Source organism: Schistocerca gregaria, chromosome 1 (genome assembly GCF_023897955.1).
Source record: "Schistocerca gregaria isolate iqSchGreg1 chromosome 1, iqSchGreg1.2, whole genome shotgun sequence".
NCBI classification, from domain to species: domain Eukaryota; kingdom Metazoa; phylum Arthropoda; class Insecta; order Orthoptera; family Acrididae; genus Schistocerca; species Schistocerca gregaria.
In genome coordinates, this window is record NC_064920.1 from 84,599,592 (window position 1) to 84,621,976 (window position 22,385).

The window sequence follows — 22,385 nt, forward strand, 5'->3', positions numbered from 1 at the left end:
AAGATACACAACGAGTGACATATCGCTTCTGGCAGACTGGCCGCAGTAAGAAAAAGTGGCAGACTGGGTGAGCAATTGGGACGAGTAACTATGACTCTCTTAAGGTAGCCAATGCCTCGTTACTTGCGGTTTGGATTAAGAAATCTCGAATAACCCAAAGGAGGAGAAACGATGACACTTTTATGATACACAACTAGTGAATTATAGTTTCTGGGAGACAAAAACTACACAAAATGCAGTAAACTGTGTGAGCAACTCGGAGGAAGAAGTATTGCACTATTAAGATAGCCACTTTTTCGTCAAGACAGGTATTGACTCAGAGAATACCAGTAACCTATGGAAAGAGTAACGATGAATCTCTTAAGATACACAACGAGTGACATATCGCTTCTGGCAGACTGGCCGCAGTAAGAAAAAGTGGCAGACTGGGTGAGCAATTGGGACGAGTAACTATGACTCTCTTAAGGTAGCCAATGCCTCGTTACTTGCGGTTTGGATTAAGAAATCTCGAATAATCCCTAGGAGGTGAAACGATAACTCTTTTATGTTACACAACTAGTGACATATCGCTTCTGGCAGACTGGCAAATACACAAAAAGTAGTAAACTGTGTGAGCAACTGGGAGGAAGAAGTATGGCACTATTAAGAATGCCAATGATTCGTCACGAGTAGTATTGAATCAGAGAATACCAGTAACCTATGGAAGGAGTAACGATGAATCTCTTAGGATACACAACGAGTGACATATCGCTTCTGGCAGACTGGCCACAGTAAGAAAAAGTGGCAGACTGGGTGAGCAATGGGGACGAGTAACTATGACTCTCTTAAGGTAGCCAATGCCTCGTTACTTGCGGTTTGGGTTAAGAAATCTCGAAAACCCCTAGGAGGAGAAACGATGACTCTTTTATGATGCACAACTAGTGACATATCGCTTCTGGCAGACTGGCAAGTACACAAAAAGTAGTAAACTGTGTGAGCAACTCGGAGGAAGAAGTGTTGCACTATTAAGATAACCACTTTTTCGTCAAGAGAGGTATTGACTCAGAGAATACCAGTAACCTATGGAAGGAGTAACGATGAATCTCTTAAGATACACAACGAGTGACATATCGCTTCTGGCAGACTGGCCGCAGTAAGAAAAAGTGGCAGACTGGGTGAGCAATTGGGACGAGTAACTATGACTCTCTTAAGGTAGCCAATGCCTCGTTACTTGCGGTTTGGATTAAGAAATCTCGAATAACCCCTAGGAGGAGAAACGATGACTCTTTTATGATACACAACTAGTGAATTATAGTTTCTGGCAGACAAAAACTACACAAAAAGCAGTAAACTGTGTGAGCAACTCGGAGGAAGAAGTATTGCACTATTAAGATAGCCACTTTTTCGTCAAGAGAGGTATTGACTCAGAGAATACCAGTAACCTATGGAAGGAGTAACGATGAATCTCTTAAGATACACAACGAGTGACATATCGCTTCTGGCAGACTGGCCGCAGTAAGAAAAAGTGGCAGACTGGGTGAGCAATTGGGACGAGTAACTATGACTCTCTTAAGGTAGCCAATGCCTCGTTACTTGCGGTTTGGATTAAGAAATCTCGAATAATCCCTAGGAGGTGAAACGATAACTCTTTTATGTTACACAACTAGTGACATATCGCTTCTGGCAGACTGGCAAATACACAAAAAGTAGTAAACTGTGTGAGCAACTGGGAGGAAGAAGTATGGCACTATTAAGAATGCCAATGATTCGTCACGAGTAGTATTGAATCAGAGAATACCAGTAACCTATGGAAGGAGTAACGATGAATCTCTTAGGATACACAACGAGTGACATATCGCTTCTGGCAGACTGGCCACAGTAAGAAAAAGTGGCAGACTGGGTGAGCAATGGGGACGAGAAACTATGACTCTCTTAAGGTAGCCAATGCCTCGTTACTTGCGGTTTGGGTTAAGAAATCTCGAATAACCCCTAGGAGGACAAACGATGACTCTTTTATGATACACAACTAGTGACATATCGCTTCTGGCAGACTGGCAAGTACACAAAAAGTAGTAAACTGTGTGAGCAACTCGGAGGAAGAAGTATTGCACTATTAAGATAGCCACTTTTTCGTCAAGAGAGGTATTGACTCGGAGAATACCAGTAACCTATGGAAGGAGTAACGATGAATCTCTTAAGATACACAACGAGTGACATATCGCTTCTGGCAGACTGGCCGCAATAAGGAAAAGTGGCAGACTGGGAGAACAATTGGGACGAGTAACTATGACTCTCTTAAGGTAGCCAATGCCTCGTTACTTGCGGTTTGGATTAAGAAATCTCGAATAACCCCTAGGAGGAGAAACGATGACTCTTTTATGATACACAACTAGTGAATTATAGTTTCTGGCAGACAAAAACTACACAAAAAGCAGTAAACGGTGTGAGCAACTCGGAGGATTAAGTATTGCACTATTAAGATAGCCACTTTTTCGTCAAGAGAGGTATTGACTCAGAGAATACCAGTAATCTATGGAAGGAGTAACGATGAATCTCTTAAGATACACAACGAGTGACATATCGCTTCTGGCAGACTGGCCGCAGTAAGAAAAAGTGGCAGACTGGGTGAGCAATTGGGACGAGTAACTATGACTCTCTTAAGGTAGCCAATGCCTCGTTACTTGCGGGTTGGATTAAGAAATCTCGAAAACCCCTAGGAGGAGAAACGATGACTCTTTTATGATGCACAACTAGTGACATATCGCTTCTGGCAGACTGGCAAGTACACAAAAAGTAGTAAACTGTGTGAGCAACTCGGAGGAAGAAGTGTTGCACTATTAAGATAGCCACTTTTTCGTCAAGAGAGGTATTGACTCGGAGAATACCAGTAACCTATGGAAGGAGTAACGATGAATCTCTCAAGATACACAACGAGTGACATATCGCTTCTGGCAGACTGGCCGCAGTAAGGAAAAGTGGCAGACTGGGAGAGCAATTGGGACGAGTAACTATGACTCTCTTAAGGTAACCAATGCCTCGTTACTTGCGGTTTGGATGAAGAAATCTCGAATAACCCCTAGGAGGAGAAACGATGACTCTTTTATGATACACAACTAGTGAATTATAGTTTCTGGAAGACAAAAACTACACAAAAAGCAGTAAACTGTGTGAGCAACTGGGAGGAAGAAGTATAGCACTATTAAGATAACCACTTTTTCGTCAAGAGAGGTATTGACTCAGAGAATACCAGTAACCTATGGAAGGAGTAACGATGAATCTCTTAAGATACACACCGAGTGACATATCGCTTCTGGCAGACTGGCCGCAGTAAGAAAAAGTGGCAGACTGGGTGAGCAATTGGGACGAGTAACTATGACTCTCTTAAGGTAGCCAATGCCTCGTTACTTGCGGTTTGGATTAAGAAATCTCGAATAACCCCTAGGAGGAGAAACGATGACACTTTTATGATACACAACTAGTGAATTATAGTTTCTGGGAGACAAAAACTACACAAAATGCAGTAAACTGTGTGAGCAACTCGGAGGAAGAAGTATTGCACTATTAAGATAGCCACTTTTTCGTCAAGACAGGTATTGACTCAGAGAATACCAGTAACCTATGGAAAGAGTAACGATGAATCTCTTAAGATACACAACGAGTGACATATCGCTTCTGGCAGACTGGCCGCAGTAAGAAAAAGTGGCAGACTGGGTGAGCAATTGGGACGAGTAACTATGACTCTCTTAAGGTAGCCAATGCCTCGTTACTTGTGGGTTGGATTAAGAAATCTCGAAAACCCCTAGGAGGAGAAACGATGACACTTTTATGATACACAACTAGTGAATTATAGTTTCTGGGAGACAAAAACTACACAAAAAGTAGTAAACTGTGTGAGCAACTCGGAGGATGAAGTATTGCACTATTAAGATAGATACGTTTTCGTCACGAGAGGTATTGACTCAGAGAATACCAGTAACCTATGGAAGGAGTAACGATGAATCTCTTAAGATACACAACGAGTGACATATCGCTTCTGGCAGACTGGCCACAGTAAGAAAAAGTGGCAGACTGGGTGAGCAATGGGGACGAGTAACTATGACTCTCTTAAGGAAGCCAATGCCTCGTTACTTGCGGTTCGGGTTAAGAAATCTCGAATAACCCCTAGGAGGACAAACGATGACTCTTTTATGATACACAACTAGTGACATATCGCTTCTGACAGACTGGCAAGTACACAAAAAGTAGTAAACTGTGTGAGCAACTCGGAGGAAGAAGTATTGCACTATTAAGATAGCCACTTTTTCGTCAAGAGAGGTATTGACTCGGAGAATACCAGTAACCTATGGAAGGAGTAACGATGAACATCTTAAGATACACAACGAGTGACATATCGCTTCTGGCAGACTGGCAAGTACACAAAAAGTAGTAAACTGTGTGAGCAACTGGGAGGAAGAAGTATGGCACTATTAAGAATGCCAATGATTCGTCACGAGTAGTATTGAATCAGAGAATACGAGTAACCTATGGAAGGAGTAACGATGAATCTCTTAGGATACACAACGAGTGACATATCGCTTCTGGCAGACTGGCCACAGTAAGAAAAAAGTGGCAGACTGGGTGAGCAATGGGGACGAGTAACTATGACTCTCTTAAGGTAGCCCATGCCTCGTTACTTGCGGTTTGGGTTAAGAAATCTCGAATAACCCCTAGGAGGACAAACGATGACACTTTTATGATACACAACTAGTGACATATCGCTTCTGGCAGACTGGCAAGTACACAAAAAGTAGTAAACTGTGTGAGCAACTCGGAGGAAGAAGTATTGCACTATTAAGATAGCCACTTTTTCGTCAAGAGAGGTATTGACTCGGAGAATACCAGTAACCTATGGAAGGAGTAACGATGAATTTCTCAAGATACACAACGAGTGACATATCGCTTCTGGCAGACTGGCCGCAATAAGGAAAAGTGGCAGACTGGGAGAACAATTGGGACGAGTAACTATGACTCTCTTAAGGTAGCCAATGCCTCGTTACTTGCGGTTTGGATTAAGAAATCTCGAATAACCCCTAGGAGGAGAAACGATGACTCTTTTATGATACACAACTAGTGAATTATAGTTTCTGGCAGACAAAAACTACACAAAAAGCAGTAAACGGTGTGAGCAACTCGGAGGATTAAGTATTGCACTATTAAGATAGCCACTTTTTCGTCAAGAGAGGTATTGACTCAGAGAATACCAGTAATCTATGGAAGGAGTAACGATGAATCTCTTAAGATACACAACGAGTGACATATCGCTTCTGGCAGACTGGCCGCAGTAAGAAAAAGTGGCAGACTGGGTGAGCAATTGGGACGAGTAACTATGACTCTCTTAAGGTAGCCAATGCCTCGTTACTTGCGGGTTGGATTAAGAAATCTCGAAAACCCCTAGGAGGAGAAACGATGACTCTTTTATGATGCACAACTAGTGACATATCGCTTCTGGCAGACTGGCAAGTACACAAAAAGTAGTAAACTGTGTGAGCAACTCGGAGGAAGAAGTGTTGCACTATTAAGATAGCCACTTTTTCGTCAAGAGAGGTATTGACTCGGAGAATACCAGTAACCTATGGAAGGAGTAACGATGAATCTCTCAAGATACACAACGAGTGACATATCGCTTCTGGCAGACTGGCCGCAGTAAGGAAAAGTGGCAGACTGGGAGAGCAATTGGGACGAGTAACTATGACTCTCTTAAGGTAACCAATGCCTCGTTACTTGCGGTTTGGATGAAGAAATCTCGAATAACCCCTAGGAGGAGAAACGATGACTCTTTTATGATACACAACTAGTGAATTATAGTTTCTGGAAGACAAAAACTACACAAAAAGCAGTAAACTGTGTGAGCAACTGGGAGGAAGAAGTATAGCACTATTAAGATAACCACTTTTTCGTCAAGAGAGGTATTGACTCAGAGAATACCAGTAACCTATGGAAGGAGTAACGATGAATCTCTTAAGATACACACCGAGTGACATATCGCTTCTGGCAGACTGGCCGCAGTAAGAAAAAGTGGCAGACTGGGTGAGCAATTGGGACGAGTAACTATGACTCTCTTAAGGTAGCCAATGCCTCGTTACTTGCGGTTTGGATTAAGAAATCTCGAATAACCCCTAGGAGGAGAAACGATGACACTTTTATGATACACAACTAGTGAATTATAGTTTCTGGGAGACAAAAACTACACAAAATGCAGTAAACTGTGTGAGCAACTCGGAGGAAGAAGTATTGCACTATTAAGATAGCCACTTTTTCGTCAAGACAGGTATTGACTCAGAGAATACCAGTAACCTATGGAAAGAGTAACGATGAATCTCTTAAGATACACAACGAGTGACATATCGCTTCTGGCAGACTGGCCGCAGTAAGAAAAAGTGGCAGACTGGGTGAGCAATTGGGACGAGTAACTATGACTCTCTTAAGGTAGCCAATGCCTCGTTACTTGTGGGTTGGATTAAGAAATCTCGAAAACCCCTAGGAGGAGAAACGATGACACTTTTATGATACACAACTAGTGAATTATAGTTTCTGGGAGACAAAAACTACACAAAAAGTAGTAAACTGTGTGAGCAACTCGGAGGATGAAGTATTGCACTATTAAGATAGATACGTTTTCGTCACGAGAGGTATTGACTCAGAGAATACCAGTAACCTATGGAAGGAGTAACGATGAATCTCTTAAGATACACAACGAGTGACATATCGCTTCTGGCAGACTGGCCACAGTAAGAAAAAGTGGCAGACTGGGTGAGCAATGGGGACGAGTAACTATGACTCTCTTAAGGAAGCCAATGCCTCGTTACTTGCGGTTCGGGTTAAGAAATCTCGAATAACCCCTAGGAGGACAAACGATGACTCTTTTATGATACACAACTAGTGACATATCGCTTCTGACAGACTGGCAAGTACACAAAAAGTAGTAAACTGTGTGAGCAACTCGGAGGAAGAAGTATTGCACTATTAAGATAGCCACTTTTTCGTCAAGAGAGGTATTGACTCGGAGAATACCAGTAACCTATGGAAGGAGTAACGATGAACATCTTAAGATACACAACGAGTGACATATCGCTTCTGGCAGACTGGCAAGTACACAAAAAGTAGTAAACTGTGTGAGCAACTGGGAGGAAGAAGTATGGCACTATTAAGAATGCCAATGATTCGTCACGAGTAGTATTGAATCAGAGAATACGAGTAACCTATGGAAGGAGTAACGATGAATCTCTTAGGATACACAACGAGTGACATATCGCTTCTGGCAGACTGGCCACAGTAAGAAAAAAGTGGCAGACTGGGTGAGCAATGGGGACGAGTAACTATGACTCTCTTAAGGTAGCCCATGCCTCGTTACTTGCGGTTTGGGTTAAGAAATCTCGAATAACCCCTAGGAGGACAAACGATGACACTTTTATGATACACAACTAGTGACATATCGCTTCTGGCAGACTGGCAAGTACACAAAAAGTAGTAAACTGTGTGAGCAACTCGGAGGAAGAAGTATTGCACTATTAAGATAGCCACTTTTTCGTCAAGAGAGGTATTGACTCGGAGAATACCAGTAACCTATGGAAGGAGTAACGATGAATTTCTCAAGATACACAACGAGTGACATATCGCTTCTGGCAGACTGGCCGCAGTAAGGAAAAGTGGCAGACTGGGAGAGCAATTGGGACGAGTAACTATGACTCTCTTAAGGTAGCCAATGCCTCGTTACTTGCGGTTTGGATTAAGAAATCTCGAAAACCCCTAGGAGGAGAAACGATGACTCTTTTATGATACACAACTAGTGAATTATAGTTTCTGGGAGACAAAAACTACACAAAAAGTAGTAAACTGTGTGAGCAACTCGGAGGATGAAGTATTGCACTATTAAGATAGATACTTTTTCGTCACGAGAGGTATTGACTCAGAGAATACCAGTAACCTATGGAAGGAGTAACGATGAATCTCTTAAGATACACAACGAGTGACATATCGCTTCTGGCAGACTGGCCACAGTAAGAAAAAGTGGCAGACTGGGTGAGCAATGGGGACGAGTAACTATGACTCTCTTAAGGTAGCCAATGCCTCGTTACTTGCGGTTTGGATGAAGAAATCTCGAATAACCCCTAGGAGGAGAAACGATGACTCTTTTATGATACACAACTAGTGAATTATAGTTTCTGGAAGACAAAAACTACACAAAAAGCAGTAAACTGTGTGAGCAACTGGGAGGAAGAAGTATAGCACTATTAAGATAACCACTTTTTCGTCAAGAGAGGTATTGACTCAGAGAATACCAGTAACCTATGGAAGGAGTAACGATGAATCTCTTAAGATACACAACGAGTGACATATCGCTTCTGGCAGACTGGCCGCAGTAAGGAAAAGTGGCAGACTGGGAGAGCAATTGGGACGAGTAACTATGACTCTCTTAAGGTAGCCAATGCCTCGTTACTTGCGGTTTGAATTAAGAAATCTCGTCTAACCCCTAGGAGGAGAAACGATGACTCTTTTATGATACACAACTAGTGAATTATAGTTTCTGGCAGACAAAAACTACACAAAAAGCAGTAAACGGTGTGAGCAACTCGGAGGAAGAAGTATTGCACTATTAAGATAGCCACTTTTTCGTCAAGAGAGGTATTGACTCAGAGAATACCAGTAACCTATGGAAGGAGTAACGATGAATCTCTTAAGATACACAACGAGTGACATATCGCTTCTGGCAGACTGGCCGCAGTAAGAAAAAGTGGCAGACTGGGTGTGCAATTGGGACGCGTAACTATGACTCTCTTAAGGTAGCCAATGCCTCGTTACTTGCGGGTTGGAATAAGACATCTCGAAAACCCCTAGGAGGAGAAACGATGACTCTTTTATGATACACAACTAGTGACATATCGCTTCTGGCTGACTGGCAAGTACACAAAAAGTAGTAAACTGTGTGAGCAACTCGGAGGAAGAAGTGTTGCACTATTAAGATAGCCACTTTTTCGTCAAGAGAGGTATTGACTCGGAGAATACCAGTAACCTATGGAAGGAGTAACGATGAATTTCTCAAGATACACAACGAGTTACATATCGCTTCTGGCAGACTGGCCGCAGTAAGGAAAAGTGGCAGACTGGGAGAGCAATTGGGACGAGTAACTATGACTCTCTTAAGGTAGCCAATGCCTCGTTACTTGCGGTTTGGATGAAGAAATCTCGAATAACCCCTAGGAAGAGAAACGATGACTCTTTTATGATACACAACTAGTGAATTATAGTTTCTGGCAGACAAAAACTACACAAAAAGCAGTAAACTGTGTGAACAACGCGGAGGAAGAAGTATTGCACTATTAAGATAGCCACTTTTTCGTCAAGAGAGGTACTGACTCAGAGAATACCAGTAACCTATGGAAGGAGTAACGATGAATCTCTTAAGATACACAACGAGTGACATATCGCTTCTGGCAGACTGGCCGCAGTAAGAAAAAGTGGCAGACTGCGTGAGCAATTGGGACGAGTAACTATGACTCTCTTAAGGTAGCCAATGCCTCGTTACTTGCGGTTTGGATTAAGAAATCTCGAATAATCCCTAGGAGGTGAAACGATAACTCTTTTATGTTACACAACTAGTGACATATCGCTTCTGGCAGACTGGCAAGTACACAAAAAGTAGTAAACTGTGTGAGCAACTGGGAGGAAGAAGTATGGCACTATTAAGAATGCCAATGATTCGTCACGAGTAGTATTGAATCAGAGAATACCAGTAACCTATGGAAGGAGTAACGATGAATCTCTTAGGATACACAACGAGTGACATATCGCTTCTGGCAGACTGGACACAGTAAGAAAAAGTGGCAGACTGGGTGAGCAATGGGGACGAGTAACTATGACTCTCTTAAGGTAGCCAATGCCTCGTTACTTGCGGTTTGGGTTAAGAAATCTCGAATAACCCCTAGGAGGACAAACGATGACTCTTTTATGATACACAACTAGTGACATATCGCTTCTGGCAGACTGGCAAGTACACAAAAAGTAGTACACTGTGTGAGCAACTCGGAGGAAGAAGTATTGCACTATTAAGATAGCCACTTTTTCGTCAAGAGAGGTATTGACTCGGAGAATACCAGTAACCTATGGAAGGAGTAACGATGAATCTCTTAAGATACACAACGAGTGACATATCGCTTCTGGCAGACTGGCCGCAATAAGGAAAAGTGGCAGACTGGGAGAGCAATTGGGACGAGTAACTATGACTCTCTTAAGGTAGCCAATGCCTCGTTACTTGCGGTTTGGATGAAGAAATCTCGAATAACCCCTAGGAGGAGAAACGATGACTCTTTTATGATACACAACTAGTGAATTATAGTTTCTGGCAGACAAAAACTACACAAAAAGCAGTAAACGGTGTGAGCAACTCGGAGGATTAAGTATTGCACTATTAAGATAGCCACTTTTTCGTCAAGAGAGGTATTGACTCAGAGAATACCAGTAACTTATGGAAGGAGTAACGATGAATCTCTTAAGATACACAACGAGTGACATATCGCTTCTGGCAGACTGGCCGCAGTAAGAAAAAGTGGCAGACTGGGTGAGCAATTGGGACGAGTAACTATGACTCTCTTAAGGTAGCCAATGCCTCGTTACTTGCGGGTTGGATTAAGAAATCTCGAAAACCCCTAGGAGGAGAAACGATGACTCTTTTATGATACACAACTAGTGAATTATAGTTTCTGGCAGACAAAAACTACACAAAAAGTAGTAAACTGTGTGAGCAACTCGGAAGATGAAGTATTGCACTATTAAGATAGATACTTTTTCGTCACGAGAGGTATTGACTCAGAGAATACCAGTAACCTATGGAAGGAGTAACGATGAATCTCTTAAGATACACAACGAGTGACATATCGCTTCTGGCAGACTGGCCACAGTAAGAAAAAGTGGCAGACTGGGTGAGCAATTGGGACGAGTAACTATGACTCTCTTAAGGTAGCCAATGCCTCGTTACTTGCGGTTTGGGTTAAGAAATCTCGAATAACCCCTAGGAGGACAAACGATGACTCTTTTATGATACATAACTAGTGACATATCGCTTCTGGCAGACTGGCAAGTACACAAAAAGTAGTAAACTGTGTGAGCAACTCGGAGGAAGAAGTATTGCACTATTAAGATAGCCACTTTTTCGTCAAGAGAGGTATTGACTCGGAGAATACCAGTAACCTATGGAAGGAGTAACGATGAATCTCTCAAGATACACAACGAGTGACATATCGCTTCTGGCAGACTGGCCGCAGTAAGGAAAAGTGGCAGACTGGGAGAGCAATTGGGACGAGTAACTATGACTCTCTTAAGGTAGCCAATGCCTCGTTACTTGCGGTTTCGATTAAGAAATCTCGAATAACCCCTAGGAGGAGAAACGATGACTCTTTTATGATACACAACTAGTGAATTATAGTTTCTGGCAGACAAAAACTACACAAAAAGCAGTAAACGGTGTGAGCAACTCGGAGGATTAAGTATTGCACTATTAAGATAGCCACTTTTTCGTCAAGACAGGTAATGACTCAGAGAATACCAGTAACCTATGGAAGGAGTAACGATGAATCTCTTAAGATACACAACGAGTGACATATAGCTTCTGGCAGACTGGCCGCAGTAAGAGAAAGTGGCAGACTGGGTGAGCAATTGGGACGAGTAACTATGACTCTCTTAAGGTAGCCAATGCCTCGTTACTTGCGGTTTGGATTAAGAAATCTCGAATAATCCCTAGGAGTTGAAACGATAACTCTTTTATGTTACACAACTAGTGACATATCGCTTCTGGCAGACTGGCAAGTACACAAAAAGTAGTAAACTGTGTTAGCAACTGGGAGGAAGAAGTATGGCACTATTAAGAATGCCAATGATTCGTCACGAGTAGTATTGAATCAGAGAATACCAGTAACCTATGGAAGGAGTAACGATGAATCTCTTAAGATACACAACGAGTGACATATCGCTTCTGGCAGACTGGCCACAGTAAGAAAAAGTGGCAGACTGGGTGAGCAATGGGGACGAGTAACTATGACTCTCTTAAGGTAGCCAATGCCTCGTTACTTGCGGTTTGGGTTAAGAAATCTCGAATAACCCCTATTAGGACAAACGATGACTCTTTTATGATACACGACTAGGGACATATCGCTTCTGGCAGACTGGCAAGTACACAAAAAGTAGTAAACTGTGTGAGCAACTCGGAGGAAGAAGTATTGCACTATTAAGATAGCCACTTTTTCGTCAAGAGAGGTATTGACTCGGAGAATACCAGTAACCTATGGAAGGAGTAACGATGAATCTCTTAAGATACACAACGAGTGACATATCGCTTCTGGCAGACTGGCCGCAGTAAGGAAAAGTGGCAGACTGGGAGAGCAATTGGGACGAGTAACTATGACTCTCTTAAGGTAGCCAATGCCTCGTTACTTGCGGTTTGAATTAAGAAATCTCGAATAACCCCTAGGAGGAGAAACGATGACTCTTTTATGATACACAACTAGTGACATATCGCTTCTGGCAGACTGGCAAGTACACAAAAAGTAGTAAACTGTGTGAGCAACTCGGAGGAAGAAGTATTGCACTATTAAGATAGCCACTTTTTCGTCAAGAGAGGTATTGACTCGGAGAATACCAGTAACCTATGGAAGGAGTAACGATGAATCTCTTAAGATACACAACGAGTGACATATCGCTTCTGGCAGACTGGCCGCAGTAAGGAAAAGTGGCAGACTGGGAGAGCAATTGGGACGAGTAACTATGACTCTCTTAAGGTAGCCAATGCCTCGTTACTTGCGGTTTGGATGAAGAAATCTCGAATAACCCCTAGGAGGAGAAACGATGACTCTTTTATGATACACAACTAGTGAATTATAGTTTCTGGCAGACAAAAACTACACAAAAAGCAGTAAACTGTGTGAGCAACTCGGAGGAAGAAGTATTGCACTATTAAGATAGCCACTTTTTCGTCAAGAGAGGTATTGACTCAGAGAATACCAGTAACCTATGGAAGGAGTAACGATGAATCTCTTAAGATACACAACGAGTGACATATCGCTTCTGGCAGACTGGCCGCAGTAAGAAAATGTGGCAGACTGCGTGAGCAATTGGGACGAGTAACTATGACTCTCTTAAGGTAGCCAATGCCTCGTTACTTGCGGTTTGGATTAAGAAATCTCGAATAATCCCTAGGAGGTGAAACGATAACTCTTTTATGTTACACAACTAGTGACATATCGCTTCTGGCAGACTGGCAAGTACACAAAAAGTAGTAAACTGTGTGAGCAACAGGGAGGAAGAAGTATGGCACTATTAAGAATGCCAATGATTCGTCACGAGTAGTATTGAATCAGAGAATACCAGTAACCTATGGAAGGAGTAACGATGAATCTCTTAGGATACACAACGAGTGACATATCGCTTCTGGCAGACTGGCCACAGTAAGAAAAAGTGGCAGACTGGGTGAGCAATGGGGACGAGTAACTATGACTCTCTTAAGGTAGCCAATGCCTCGTTACTTGCGGTTTGGGTTAAGAAATCTCGAATAACCCCTAGGAGGACAAACGTTGACTCTTTTATGATACACAACTAGTGACATATCGCTTCTGGCAGACTGGCAAGTACACAAAAAGTAGTACACTGTGTGAGCAACTCGGAGGAAGAAGTATTGCACTATTAAGATAGCCACTTTTTCGTCAAGAGAGGTATTGACTCGGAGAATACCAGTAACCTATGGAAGGAGTAACGATGAATCTCTTAAGTTACACAACGAGTGACATATCGCTTCTGGCAGACTGGCCGCAATAAGGAAAAGTGGCAGACTGGGAGAGCAATTGGGACGAGTAACTATGACTCTCTTAAGGTAGCCAATGCCTCGTTACTTGCGGTTTGGATGAAGAAATCTCGAATAACCCCTAGGAGGAGAAACGATGACTCTTTTATGATACACAACTAGTGAATTATAGTTTCTGGCAGACAAAAACTACACAAAAAGCAGTAAACTGTGTGAGCAACTCGGAGGAAGAAGTATTGCACTATTAAGATAGCCACTTTTTCGTCAAGAGAGGTATTGACTCAGAGAATACCAGTAACCTATGGAAGGAGTAACGATGAATCTCTTAAGATACACAACGAGTGACATATCGCTTCTGGCAGACTGGCCGCAGTAAGAAAAAGTGGCAGACTGCGTGAGCAATTGGGACGAGTAACTATGACTCTCTTAAGGTAGCCAATGCCTCGTTACTTGCGGTTTGGATTAAGAAATCTCGAATAATCCCTAGGAGGTGAAACGATAACTCTTTTATGTTACACAACTAGTGACATATCGCTTCTGGCAGACTGGCAAGTACACAAAAAGTAGTAAACTGTGTGAGCAACTCGGAGGAAGAAGTATTGCACTATTAAGAATGCCAATGATTCGTCACGAGTAGTATTGAATCAGAGAATACCAGTAACCTATGGAAGGAGTAACGATGAATCTCTTAAGATACACAACGAGTGACATATCGCTTCTGGCAGACTGGCCACAGTATGAAAAAGTGGCAGACTGGGTGAGCAATGGGGACGAGTAACTATGACTCTCTTAAGGTAGCCAATGCCTCGTTACTTGCGGTTTGGGTTAAGAAATCTCGAATAACCCCTAGGAGGACAAACGATGACTCTTTTATGATACATAACTAGTGACATATCGCTTCTGGCAGACTGGCAAGTACACAAAAAGTAGTAAACTGTGTGAGCAACTCGGAGGAAGAAGTATTGCACTATTAAGATAGCCACTTTTTCGTCAAGAGAGGTATTGACTCGGAGAATACCAGTAACCTATGGAAGGAGTAACGATGAATCTCTTAAGATACACAACGAGTGACATATCGCTTCTGGCAGACTGGCCGCAGTAAGAAAAAGTGGCAGACTGGGTGAGCAATTGGGACGAGTAACTATGACTCTCTTAAGGTAGCCAATGCCTCGTTACTTGCGGGTTGGATTAAGAAATCTCGAAAACCCCTAGAAGGAGAAACGATGACTCTTTTATGATACACAACTAGTGACATATCGCTTCTGGCAGACTGGCAAGTACACAAAAAGTAGTAAACTGTGTGAGCAACTCGGAGGAAGAAGTGTTGCACTATTAAGATAGCCACTTTTTCGTCAAGAGAGGTATTGACTCGGAGAATACCAGTAACCTATGGAAGGAGTAACGATGAATCTCTTAAGATACACAACGAGTGACATATCGCTTCTGGCAGACTGGCCGCAGTAAGGAAAAGTGGCAGACTGGGAGTGCAATTGGGACGAGTAACTATGACTCTCTTAAGGTAGCCAATGCCTCGTTACTTGCGGTTTGGATGAAGAAATCTCGAATAACCCCTAGGAGGAGAAACGATGACTCTTTTATGATACACAACTAGTGAATTATAGTTTCTGGCAGACAAAAACTACACAAAAAGCAGTAAACTGTGTGAGCAACTCGGAGGAAGAAGTATTGCACTATTAAGATAGCCACTTTTTCGTCAAGAGAGATATTGACTCAGAGAATACCAGTAACCTATGGAAGGAGTAACGATGAATCTCTTAAGATACACAACGAGTGACATATCGCTTCTGGCAGACTGGCCGCAGTAAGAAAAAGTGGCAGACTGCGTGAGCAATTGGGACGAGTAACTATGACTCTCTTAAGGTAGCCAATGCCTCGTTACTTGCGGTTTGGATTAAGAAATCTCGAATAATCCCTAGGAGGTGAAACGATAACTCTTTTATGTTACACAACTAGTGACATATCGCTTCTGGCAGACTGGCAAGTACACAAAAAGTAGTAAACTGTGTGAGCAACTCGGAGGAAGAAGTATTGCACTATTAAGAATGCCAATGATTCGTCACGAGTAGTATTGAATCAGAGAATACCAGTAACCTATGGAAGGAGTAACGATGAATCTCTTAGGATACACAACGAGTGACATATCGCTTCTGGCAGACTGGCCACAGTAAGAAAAAGTGGCAGACTGGGTGAGCAATGGGGACGAGTAACTATGACTCTCTTAAGGTAGCCAATGCCTCGTTACTTGCGGTTTGGGTTAAGAAATCTCGAATAACCCCTAGGAGGACAAACGTTGACTCTTTTATGATACACAACTAGTGACATATCGCTTCTGGCAGACTGGCAAGTACACAAAAAGTAGTACACTGTGTGAGCAACTCGGAGGAAGAAGTATTGCACTATTAAGATAGCCACTTTTTCGTCAAGAGAGGTATTGACTCGGAGAATACCAGTAACCTATGGAAGGAGTAACGATGAATCTCTTAAGATACACAACGAGTGACATATCGCTTCTGGCAGACTGGCCGCAATAAGGAAAAGTGGCAGACTGGGAGAGCAATTGGGACGAGTAACTATGACTCTCTTAAGGTAGCCAATGCCTCGTTACTTGCGGTTTGGATGAAGAAATCTCGAATAACCCCTAGGAGGAGAAACGATGACTCTTTTATGATACACAACTAGTGAATTATAGTTTCTGGCAGACAAAAACTACACAAAAAGCAGTAAACGGTGTGAGCAACTCGGAGGATTAAGTATTGCACTATTAAGATAGCCACTTTTTCGTCAAGAGAGGTATTGACGCAGAGAATACCAGTAACCTATGGAAGGAGTAACGATGAATCTCTTAAGATACACAACGAGTGACATATCGCTTCTGGCAGACTGGCCGCAGTAAGAAAAAGTGGCAGACTGGGTGAGCAATTGGGACGAGTAACTATGACTCTCTTAAGGTAGCCAATGCCTCGTTACTTGCGGTTTGGATTAAGATATCTCGAAAACCCCTAGGAGGAGAAACGATGACTCTTTTATGATACACAACTAGTGAATTATAGTTTCTGGGAGACAAAAACTACACAAAAAGTAGTAAACTGTGTGAGCAACTCGGAAGATGATGTATTGCACTATTAAGATAGATACTTTTTCGTCACGAGAGGTATTGACTCAGAGAATACCAGTAACCTATGGAAGGAGTAACGATGAATCTCTTAAGATACACAACGAGTGACATATCGCTTCTGGCAGACTGGCCACAGTAAGAAAAAGTGGCAGACTTTGTGAGCAATGGGGACGAGTAACTATGACTCTCTTAAGGTAGCCAATGCCTCGTTACTTGCGGTTTGGGTTAAGAAATCTCGAATAACCCCTAGGAGGAAAAACGATGACTCTTTTATGATACATAATTAGTGACATATCGCTTCTGGCAGACTGGCAAGTACACAAAAAGTAGTAATCTGTGTGAGCAACTCGGAGGAAGAAGTATTGCACTATTAAGATAGCCACTTTTTCGTCAAGAGAGGTATTGACTCGGAGAATACCAGTAACCTATGGAAGGAGTAACGATGAATCTCTTAAGATACACAACGAGTGACATATCGCTTCTGGCAGACTGGCCGCAGTAAGAAAAAGTGGCAGACTGGGTGAGCAATTGGGACGAGTAACTATGACTCTCTTAAGGTAGCCAATGCCTCGTTACTTGCGGGTTGGATTAAGAAATCTCGAAAACCCCTAGAAGGAGAAACGATGACTCTTTTATGATACACAACTAGTGACATATCGCTTCTGGCAGACTGGCAAGTACACAAAAAGTAGTAAACTGTGTGAGCAACTCGGAGGAAGAAGTGTTGCACTATTAAGATAGCCACTTTTTCGTCAAGAGAGGTATTGACTCGGAGAATACCAGTAACCTATGGAAGGAGTAACGATGAATCTCTCAAGATACACAACGAGTGACATATCGCTTCTGGCAGACTGGCCGCAGTAAGGAAAAGTGGCAGACTGGGAGAGCAATTGGGACGAGTAACTATGACTCTCTTAAGGTAGCCAATGCCTCGTTACTTGCGGTTTGGATGAAGAAATCTCGAATAACCTCTAGGAGGAGAAACGATGACTCTTTTATGATACACAACTAGTGAATTATATTTTCTGGCAGACAAAAACTACACAAAAAGCAGTAAACTAAGTGAGCAATTCGGAGGAAGAAGCATTGCACTATTAAGATAGCCACTTTTTCGTCAAGAGAGGTATTGACTCAGAGAATACCAGTAACCTATGGAAGGAGTAACGATGAATCTCTTAAGATACACAACGAGTGACATATCGCTTCCGGCAGACTGGCCGCAGTAAGAAAAAGTGGCAGACTGGGTGAGCAATTGGGACGAGTAACTATGACTCTCATAAGGTAGCCAATGCCTCGTTACTTGCGGTTTGGATTAAGAAATCTCGAAAACCCCTAGGAGGAGCAACGATTACTCTTTTATGATACACAACTAGTGAATTATAGCTTCCGGCAGACAAAAACTACACAAAAAGCAGTAAACTGTGTGAGCAACCCGGAGGAAGAAGTATTGCACTATTAAGATAGCCCCTTTTTCGTCGAGAGAGGTATTGACTCGGAGAATACCAGTAACCTATGGAAGGAGTAACGATGAATCTCTTAAGATACACAACGAGTGACATATCGCTTCTGGCAGACTGGCCACAGTAAGAAAAAGTGGCAGACTGGGTGAGCAATGGGGACGAGTAACTATGACTCTCTTAAGGTAGCCAACGCCTCGTTACTTGCGGTTTGGATTAAGAAATCGCGAATAACCCCTAGGAGGAGAAACGATGACTCTTTTATGATACACAACTAGTGAATTATAGTTTCTGGCAGACAAAAACTACACAAAAAGCAGTAAACGGTGTGAGCAACTCGGAGGATTAAGTATTGCACTATTAAGATAGCCACTTTTTCGTCAAGACAGGTATTGACTCAGAGAATACCAGTAACCTATGGAAGGAGTAACGATGAATCTCTTAAGATACACAACGAGTGACATATAGCTTCTGGCAGACTGGCCGCAGTAAGAAAAAGTGGCAGACTGGGTGAGCAATTGGGACGAGTAACTATGACTCTCTTAAGGTAGCCAATGCCTCGTTACTTGCGGTTTGGATTAAGAAATCTCGAATAATCCCTAGGAGTTGAAACGATAACTCTTTTATGTTACACAACTAGTGACATATCGCTTCTGGCAGACTGGCAAGTACACAAAAAGTAGTAAACTGTGTTAGCAACTGGGAGGAAGAAGTATGGCACTATTAAGAATGCCAATGATTCGTCACGAGTAGTATTGAATCAGAGAATACCAGTAACCTATGGAAGGAGTAACGATGAATCTCTTAGGATACACAACGAGTGACATATCGCTTCTGGCAGACTGGCCACAGTAAGAAAAAGTGGCAGACTGGGTGAGCAATGGGGACGAGTAACTATGACTCTCTTAAGGTAGCCAATGCCTCGTTACTTGCGGTTTGGGTTAAGAAATCTCGAATAACCCCTAGGAGGACAAACGATGACTCTTTTATGATACACGACTAGGGACATATCGCTTCTGGCAGACTGGCAAGTACACAAAAAGTAGTAAACTGTGTGAGCAACTCGGAGGAAGAAGTATTGCACTATTAAGATAGCCACTTTTTCGTCAAGAGAGGTATTGACTCGGAGAATACCAGTAACCTATGGAAGGAGTAACGATGAATCTCTTAAGATACACAACGAGTGACATATCGCTTCTGGCAGACTGGCCGCAACAAGGAAAAGTGGCAGACTGGGAGAGCAATTGGGACGAGTAACTATGACTCTCTTAAGGTAGCCAATGCCTCGTTACTTGCGGTTTCGATTAAGAAATCTCGAATAACCCCTAGGAGGAGAAACGATGACTCTTTTATGATACACAACTAGTGAATTATAGTTTCTGGCAGACAAAAACTACTCAAAAAGCAGTAAACGGTGTGAGCAACTCGGAGGATTAAGTATTGCACTATTAAGATAGATACTTTTTCGTCACGAGAGGTATTGACTCAGAGAATACCAGTAACCTATGGAAGGAGTAACGATGAATCTCTTAAGATACACAACGAGTGACATATCGCTTCTGGCAGACTGGCCACAGTAAGAAAAAGTGGCAGACTGGGTGAGCAATGGGGACGAGTAACTATGACTCTCTTAAGGTAGCCAATACCTCGTTACTTGCGGTTTGGGTTAAGAAATCTCGAATAACCCCTAGGAGGACAAACGATGACTCTTTTATGATACGCAACTAGTGACATATCGCTTCTGGCAGACTGGCAAGTACACAAAAAGTAGTAAACTGTGTGAGCAACTCGGAGGAAGAAGTATTGCACTATTAAGATAGCCACTTTTTCGTCAAGACAGGTATTGACTCGGAGAATACCAGTAACCTATGGAAGGAGTAACGATGAATGTCTTAAGATACACAACAAGTGACATATCGCTTCTGGCAGACTGGCCGCAGTAAGAAAAAGTGGCAGACTGGGTGAGCAATTGGGACGAGTAACTATGACTCTCTTAAGGTAGCCAATGCCTCGTTACTTGCGGGTTGGATTAAAAAATCTCGAAAACCCCTAGGAGGAGAAACGATGACTCTTTTATGATACACAACTAGTGACATATCGCTTCTGGCAGACTGGCAAGTACACAAAAAGTAGTAAACTGTGTGAGCAACTCGGAGGAAAAAGTGTTGCACTATTAAGATAGCCACTTTTTCGTCAAGAGAGGTATTGACTCGGAGAATACCAGTAACCTATGGAAGGAGTAACGATGAATCTCTTAAGATACACAACGAGTGACATATCGCTTCTGGCAGACTGGCCGCAGTAAGAAAAAGTGGCAGACTGGGTGAGCAATTGGGACGAGTAACTATGACTCTCTTAAGGTAGCCAATGCCTCGTCACTTGCGGTTTGGATTAAGAAATCTCGAAAACCCCTAGGAGGAGAAACGATGACACTTTTATGATACACAACTAGTGAATTATAGCTTCTGGCAGACAAAAACTACACAAAAAGCTGTAAACTGTGTGAGCAACTCGGAGGAAGAAGTATTGCACTATTAAGATAGCCACTTTTTCGTCAAGAGAGGTATTGACTCAGAGAATACCAGTAACCTATGGAAGGAGTAACGATGAATCTCTTAAGATACACAGCGAGTGACATATCGCTTCTGGCAGACTGGCCGCAGTAAGAAAAAGTGGCAGACTGGGTGAGCAATGGGGACGAGTAACTATGACTCTCTTAAGGTAGCCAATGCCTCGTTACTTGCGGTTTCCATTAAGAAATCTCGAATAATCTCTAGGAGGTGAAACGATAACACTTTTATGATACACAACTAGTGACATTTCGCTTCTGGCAGACTGGCAAGTACACAAATAGTAGTAAACTGTGTGAGCAACTGGGAGGAAGAAGTATGGCACTATTAAGAATGCCAATGATTCGTCACGAGTAGTATTGAATCAGAGAATACCAGTAACCTATGGAAGGAGTAACGATGAATCTCTTAAGATACACAACGAGTGACATATCGCTTCTGGCAGACTGGCCACAGTAAGAAAAAGTGGCAGACTGGGTGAGCAATGAGGACGAGAAACTATGACTCTCTTAAGGTAGCTAATGCCTCTTTACTTGCGGTTTGGGTTAAGAAATCTCGAATAACCCCTAGGAGGACAAACGATGACTCTTTTATGATACACAACTAGTGACATATCGCTTCTGGCAGACTGGCAAGTACACAAAAAGTAGTAAACTGTGTGAGCAACTCGGAGGAAGAAGTATTGCACTATTAAGATAGCCACTTTTTCGTCAAGAGAGGTATTGACTCGGAGAATACCAGTAACCTATGGAAGGAGTAACGATGAATCTCTTAAGATACACAACGAGTGACATATCGCTTCTGGCAGACTGACCGCAATAAGGAAAAGTGGCAGACTGGGAGAGCAATTGGGACGACTAACTATGACTCTCTTAAGGTAGCCAATGCCTCGTTACTTGCGGTTTGGATTAAGAAATCTCGAATAACCCCTAGGAGGAGAAATGATGACTCTTTTATGATACACAACTAGTGAATTATAGTTTCTGGCAGACAAAAACTACACAAAAAGCAGTAAACGGTGTGAGCAACTCGGAGGATTAAGTATTGCACTATTAAGATAGATACTTTTTCGTCACGAGAGGTATTGACTCAGAGAATATCAGTAACCTATGGAAGGAGTAACGATGAATCTCTTAAGATACACAACGAGTGACATATCGCTTCTGGCAGACTGGCCACAGTAAGAAAAAGTGGCAGACTGGGTGAGCAATGGGGACGAGTAACTATGACTCTCTTAAGGTAGCCAATACCTCGTTACTTGCGGTTTGGGTTAAGAAATCTCGAATAACCCCTAGGAGGACAAACGATGACTCTTTTATGATACGCAACTAGTGACATATCGCTTCTGGCAGACTGGCAAGTACACAAAAAGTAGTAAACTGTGTGAGCAACTCGGAGGAAGAAGTATTGCACTATTA